The sequence below is a fragment of the Capricornis sumatraensis genome, chromosome 16, assembly GCF_032405125.1.
Source record: "Capricornis sumatraensis isolate serow.1 chromosome 16, serow.2, whole genome shotgun sequence".
Taxonomy (NCBI): Eukaryota; Metazoa; Chordata; class Mammalia; order Artiodactyla; family Bovidae; genus Capricornis; species Capricornis sumatraensis.
The window spans coordinates 54,301,633-54,309,284 of record NC_091084.1 but is presented as its reverse complement, the minus strand read 5'-3'; positions in this window follow the sequence as shown (position 1 = coordinate 54,309,284).

Sequence of the window (7,652 nt, the reverse complement as noted above, 5' to 3'; positions counted from 1 at the left end):
AAGTGGCTCATATTGGCAGCTGAGTGGCAATTCGAATTATTTAAGTCCCTTTTAGTCCAGGTTGGTGATACTCTCACATGTGCAACCAATTTAAAATTTTTGTGGGTCTTTTATGTATCTGATTGTAGTCTACTCCATACTCTAAATGCCACCCAATCATTTTTGAGACATCTCTCAACTTTATCATTGCTATTTTGGTGTTAGGTTTCTATGGATATTGCTCTTAAGATTTCAAGAAGTCTAGGAGTCTACTAGACATCACTTTAATTCTCTCATAGGTCTTTACAAAGTGTGTTACAGCCACACCTTTGGTGTGATTCACACCTCCAGGCTCTATTTCCCCATAAGAATTCTTCGTTGGCTAGACAGCCTCAAGATGAAGTTTTATTTTTTAACGTGGTAAGTCCTGGCCCTCTCTCTTCTCTCTAAATTCATGTTTCAAGCAGGCCAGTTCTTTCTTTAACTCATACCTCTCTTCCTGTTATAAGGTTATCACACCCAATTGGGAGCACACCACTGACACAACATTCTCCCTAGAAATTTCCTTAGTTGAATCAAAATTTTAGTATTTTCCCCCATCTTCCCCTAGTTACCACAGGCAACAGTTTTGTCAATTGTTTTGCCACTATAAAACGCAGATTACCATTTTTCTAGCCAGTCACAATTTCCTCATCATTTTCCCAGATTTCACTGTTTACTTGCCAGTTTTCCAATCTCCACCCATCCCTGATCCCAAAACCAATGCCATGAATTTTGGGACTTTTCTTAAAAGCAGCATTTCAGACACACATTTCTGTAACAGTCAACTTTTGCCACAAAACAAACTACCCACAACTTTAGCGACTTAAAACAATTATTTATATATCTCACAGTTCTGAAGTTTGGACTGGGATCAGCAGGCTGGTTCTTCTGGTCTTAGTTGGGTTCACTTATCAGATGGAGGTCAGCTGCCAGGTCAAGTCGCCTGGATGCTGCTTAGCTGACGATGGTCTCAGCTGGGTCGGCCAAGCTCTGCCATGCTCCAGCAGGTGAGCCCAGACTTGTTCACATGGGTGCCTGCATGGAGTTCCAAAAGACAGGACTGAAGCATGCCAGGTGTCTTGAGGCCTGGGCTCAAAACTGGCACATTGTCCCTTTTGTTGTATTTCATTGGCTAAAGAAAATAATAAGGGGAAATTGACTCCTTGTTGGAGGGAGATGCAAGCTCACACCACAAAGGGTGTGGATACAGGGAGGAGTAAGATCATGGCTGTCTTTTATAGTCTACTTGGCTCCTCAGAGGCCACCTCCTCTTGAATTTTTTGTGTCCTTCCCTTCCAAATTTTAAAATTTATGTATGTGTACATATATACATGCACACACACGGTATTATTTTGTCAGTTTTCAGTTCAGTTCAGTTGCTCAGATGTGTCCGACTCTTTGCGACCCCATGGACTGTAGCACGCCAGGCCTCCCTGTCCATCACCAACTCCCAGAGTTTACTCAAACTCATGTCCATTGAGTCGGTGATGCCATCCAACCATCTCATCCTCTGTCGTCCCCTTCTTTGACTTTAAATGAATAGCTTCATATATACTAAAGAATTTATGCAACCTAAGTATAAAATATAAAGAATATAATACTTTTGCACCTACCACTCAGAGAAAGAAATGGAATTTTACCCACACATTTAAAGCTTCCCATGTACACCTACCTCCTAACTAAACATTCATTTCTCACCTGGATTATGCAGCAGCTTTCTAACAGGTCTTTCTACCTGTGAACTTGCCTCCTCCAATCAGTTCTACCCACTATAGTCAGAATGATCTTTAAAAGGCAAAAATCTAATTGCATCATTCCTCTACTTAAAACTGTTCAGTTGCTTCCCATTGACCTTAGTGTAAAAGTAAACTTAGAGCCAGGGGCTTCCCTGGTTGCTCAGAAGGTAAAGCATCTGCCTGCAATGTGGGGGACCTGGGTTCGATCCCTGGGTCGGGAAGATCCCCTGGAGAAGGCAATGGCACCCGACTCCAGTACTCTTGCCTGGAAAATTCCATGGACAGAGGAGCTTGATTGGCTACAGTCCATGGGGTTGCAAAGAGTCGGATACGACTGAGCGACTTCACTTTCACTTTCAAACTTAGAGCGACCCTTCAACATTTGGCTCCGGCTTTTACTTCATGCCTCATTTTTGCTATGCATCCCTCCATGTGCTGTGTTTTTTCTCAAAACTGTTCTTTGGTTTTTAGCCAAATGGCTACCATAGTTCCTTGCACCTCCCCCTATGAGGCATATATCACCATTGTTCTTGACTGTTTACTTGCCCGTCTCTCATACTTGCTATAAGGACTCCGAGGACAGGGAAGTCATCTGGCTCCTCTGCTGTATTGCTGGTTACCAGGAACAGCACCTGGCACAACGGATGCTCAGTAATGGTTAAATGAACGAATGGATGGGTGGTAGGCTCTGGAGACAAAGAGACACTCCACAAAAAGCTAATCCCTAGCCCAAGGGCTTCCCTGGTGGCACAGTGGATAAGAATCCACCTGCCATTGCAGGGGACGTGGGTTCAGTCCCTGGTCCAAGAAGATTCCACCTGCCATGGAGCAACTAAGCCTGTGAGCCGCAACTACTGAGCCTGCACACCCTAGGCCCCGTATGCTGCAACTACCAAGGCCCGCGCGCCGAGAGCCTGTGCTCACCAACAAGAGAAGCCACTGCAGTGAGAAGCCCTTACACAGCGACAAAGAGTAGACCCCACTCACAGCAAAGCAGCGAAGACCCAGCATAGCCATAAATAAATAAATATTTTTTAAAAAGCTCCTAGCCTTCTATGGAGTCGCACAGAGTCGGACACGACTGAAGCGACTTAGCAGCAGCAGCAGCAGCAGCAGATACATACCCTGAGAAATTAATCTTGTTTCTAAGCAAACAGCAAGTGTTTGACAAGGATTATGGTTTTGAGTTGGCTTCTAAATTTCACCAGGGGGCGCTATAGGAATGCCTCAGGTTTCTTAAAACAAAAATCAGGTTTCTATAAAAGAGCTGCTGCTGGGGCTGCTAAGTCGCTTCAGTCCCTGGGATTCTCTAGGCAAGAACACTGGAGTGGGTTGCCATTTCCTTCTCCAATGCAGAAAAGTGAAAAGTGAAAGTGAATTTGCTCAGTCATGCCCGACTCTTCGCGACCCCATCGACTGCAGCCCACCAGGCTCCTCTGTCCATGGGGTTTTCCAGGCAAGAGTACTGCAGTGTGGTGCCATTGCCTTCTGTGCTACAAAAGAGCAAGTAGGGTCTTTTCAAGGAAATACTATTTTCAGAGATGGTAGTGGTTGTTTTGTGTTAGAATGAACTCCTCCCTCTTCTGTCCATTTGAAAGAGCTATAACTGAGCCATCTGCAAATTTGAAGGACTGAAGTAACCTCTCTTGGTGTCCATTTTATATACCTGTAGTGGTTCTTCGATTTGGAATCAAAAGAGGTTTGAAATACATGATTTAATTTATCTTCCACACCAATTACTAGAAGCCAAAATAGGGGTTGTTGTTATTATTTCCATCTTAAAAGATGATAACTCTAAGGCTCAAGAGGTGAAGTAATTTTCCCAAGGAATCACAGCTGGTAAATACCCAAGCAGGGACTTGAATCTGTCTTCCAAATTCAAATGTATTCATTTACCAAAAATAGTATGTATTGAGTTCACAGCTCTGGAAAAGATGATAGGGCTATAGAAGCCTGGCCTCCAAATTCAATGTCTTAGAAGAAAAGACTGTCAGAGCTGGAGGAAACTTTGGAAATCACCTAAGGAAGCGTTCTCAGCTTAAACGTGCACAAGAATCACCCCATGAGCCTGTTAAAAATGAGTCCTGGCCTTCGCCTCCCCTTCTCCTACATTTTGATTCGATGAGTCTGACAGTACTGTGTCTCCTAAGCACATCCACTTCCCCCCACTATGATTCTGGAGCAGATGTACTGTGGACCACGCTTGTAGGAACATCAGTCTGTTGGTTTAAGCCTTTCATAACACAAAGGAGAAGAGAATGAGACATGAGTATCCCAGAAACGCTTCTTGAAGGGAGACTGAGCCAGGAGCTGGTAATGAGCACCTGAAGTAATGATGTAGTGGAAAGGGTACTCAGCTGAGAACTGGAGACCCTGGGTTCAATTTCAGGCTCTACCATCTTGCTGCTGAATCACTAATCTCAATGAACTATGGTTTTCCCAACCATAAAATGCAAAGGAACAATACATATCTCGTAGGCTTATTGTGAGGATAAAGGAGATGAATATTAGAAAAGACCTGGCAAAGGACTCACATAGAGGACCCTCAATAAACAGATTGAGTAGTAGGATTATTCTGAATGCTCTATTTGCTCTATTCACTCTTTATAAATGAGTACCCACTATTGCCAGGTACTCTGCTAAGCACAGTCCTGCCTACATAAAACTTATGCTCTGGTGGAATAGATAGACATGAATTATAGAAAAAAGAAATTACAATTGTAATAAGTGCTACCAAGGGAAAATATAGGGGGTGTTTTGAATATTATGGGGATTCGACCCTAATCTGCAAGCAAATGAAAGATTCTTGAGGAAATGAGTCAAAGGATGAGTAGGAGTTAGTCAGAAATTACACATGAATCAGGAAAGAGGTTGGCAGGAGCAGGAAATGAAAAGGCCAAAGGCCAATGTGGCTGGTGTGGAGTGAGCAGGGGAGAGTGGCATGACATGAAGCTGCTGATGATTTCTGGGAAAGCCTTTCTCTTCTCTGCCTTGATATTTATTTTGAAAGTCATGATCTTTTCCTCGATCCTTTTATTTCTTAACTTTCTATTTTTGCACTTAAAAAAACTAAAATAATGGTAACATTTCTTTAAAGCTAACATCATTTTTTAGTTTTTAACATTCCAAAATAGAAATTGTGTAATAATACAGGTCAAAAAACAAACAAAAACACCTTGCTGAATACCAAACAGGAACAAAAATTGAACCTCACAAACTTAGCTCCCTTGGAAAAGATCAATTCTATTGTCACATAACTATTTGTCTTTGTAATATAATTTAGTTAAAATTCAGTTTGGCTTTAGTCAAACTTGGAACCCTGTTCTAATTTAGAGTGACTTAAAGTCCTCTCTGATGCAGAATTAAAATAAAATGTTATAATGTAGGAAATTCTGTTTGTTGGAACATGTCTTGCCCACTGAATGCAGCTATAAAATCTAGACAGAATAGAGCAGGCATTTGAGGACTCTGTAGTCAGATTCAGGGGAAAATGCTACAATTTGAAGCACCGCTGAACTGGCAGTGAGTTTCCTCTTTTTGATCCTCAGTTGCCTTAAACCTGTAAGTGGACCCCAGGTTGAAGACTGGGAAAGCTACAGGGGAAGCCCTCTAGCTCTGGCTCAAGAACGGGGAAAGAGGACCCTGGGCGGGGTGGGGGGGTAACATCCATTGTTTTTTATCTTCTGTTCTCCATCCTCCTGCACCCCTCCCCTCAGGCAATCCTGCAGTGATGAGCCACAGTGGAAGTGGTGTAGTGAGTGCCTATTCAAGTTATCTTATGTATTCTATTCGCGCACATTAAAACCATATAAAATAATGCAATAATTTTTTTCTTTCAACAGTCCCAGTAGGGTGGGGTAAACCCCTGTTGAATTTTTTCCTCCCTCTATCCTCCTGTGACTTGGCCCCAGATACATGAAAAATACACAGGAGAGAAGAGGAACTGAACCTCCAAGTTTTTTGGCCAGAGGGCTCAAAAGTGGGGGTTTATAAAGACTGGAAAGTATCAGAGAAATCACAAGAGAGGGAGGAGCTCAGGAGAACAGCCCATAGTTTCTGACCTCACCCCTGAACTGTGCAAGCATCAGTCTGATTCTAAATAGCATACCACGTACTGAGTATGGAATAGACCACTGTCCAGATCTGAAACTGATAACTGGGTGGCGTACACTCAGGACAAATCTGAATAACATGGCAGAAACTTTGAAAACTGGATGACATTTTGGAACCACAGAAGCAGGTCAGTACTTCTGAATCAAACTGGGTGAGCTACATGCTAAAACAAACAGCAAAATAAATAAATAAATAAATACTATTATCCATTAGATTTAAATGAAATCTAGACATTTATAACATAATATTCAAAATGTCTGGGGCTTCCTAGGTGGCACTAGTGGTAACTAGAGGTATGAAAGTTAAAGTGTTAGCTCCTTAGTCATGTCTGACTCATTGCAACCCCATGGACTGTAGAGTACCAGGCTCCTCTGTCCATGGAATTCTCCAGCCAAGAATACTGGAGTGGGTTGCCATTCCTTCTCCAGGCAATCTTCCCAACCCAGGGATTGAACCTAGGTCTCCTGCATTACAGTCAGATTCTGTACCATCTGAGCCACTGGGGAAACCCAGTAGTGGTAAGAACATGCCTACTAATGCATAAGACAGATATGGATTCAATCCCTGAGTCAGGAAGATCCCCTGGAGGAGAGCATGACTACCCATTCCAGTATTCTTGCCTGGAGAATCCCAATGGACAGAGGAGCCTGGAGGGCTATAGTCCATAGGGTTGCAAAGAGTCAGACATGACTGAAGCAACTTAGCATGCATGCATACATTCAACATGTCTAGTGTTTAATCCAATGTTATTCAGCATATAAAGAACCAGGAAAATCTCCATTAGTATGAGAAAAGACAATCAACAAATGTCAAGGAAACACAAATGTTAAAAACAAATGTTTAAATGATTGAAGATTATTATAAAATGCTCCAAGAAGTAAAGGTGAATGCTCTTGAAGTGAATGGAAAGGTAGAAAATGTCAAGAAAGAAGAGATATAAACAGGAGCCTAATGAAAATACAAAAACCAAACTAAAAAATTCACAATTTATTCAACAGCAGAATACAGCTGATAAGGGAACAATTCACTGAACTTGAAGATAAATCCATTAAAATCATCTAATCTGAAAAACAAAGGGAAAAAGATTTCTTAAAAATGAACAGAACCTTAATGACCTGTGATGCAGTACCTAATTTATGTCATCATAATTCCAGAAGATTTTGAAAAAGAAATATTTGAAGAAATAATATACGGATATTTCCCAGATTTGACAAAAGACAAAGTGAGAAGTTCAGTGAAGCACAAACAGCAAGCTGAATCCAGAAACAAAGAACAAGGTTTATCCCAGAATGCAATGTTGGTTTAACAAACAAAAATCAATCATTATAATACAAAATATTAATACAAAAAATAAAAACCACGTGATCATCTCAATAGATGCAGAAAACATATTTGACAGAAACATTTAAAAAAATCAGGAACAGAAAAGATCTTCCTCAACCTAGTTAAAGCATTGACAAAAAACCCACAGCTAACATCATACTTAATGGTGAAAGACTGAAACCTATCCATCCAGAATCTGAAACAAGACAAGGATATCTTCTTTTGTCACTTCTACTCAACATTACACTGGAAGTCCTAGCAAAGTATTGATAAATTAGTTAAAAAGATATAGCATCTAGATTCACATGGAGGAAATAAACTTCATTTTCCAATGTTTTGATCTTTCATGTATATAATCATAAGGATTACACACAAAAACATGATTAGACATAATAAGCAATTTCAGTAGAGTCACAGGATACAAGATCAGTATACAAAAATCAATTGTATTTCTATTTG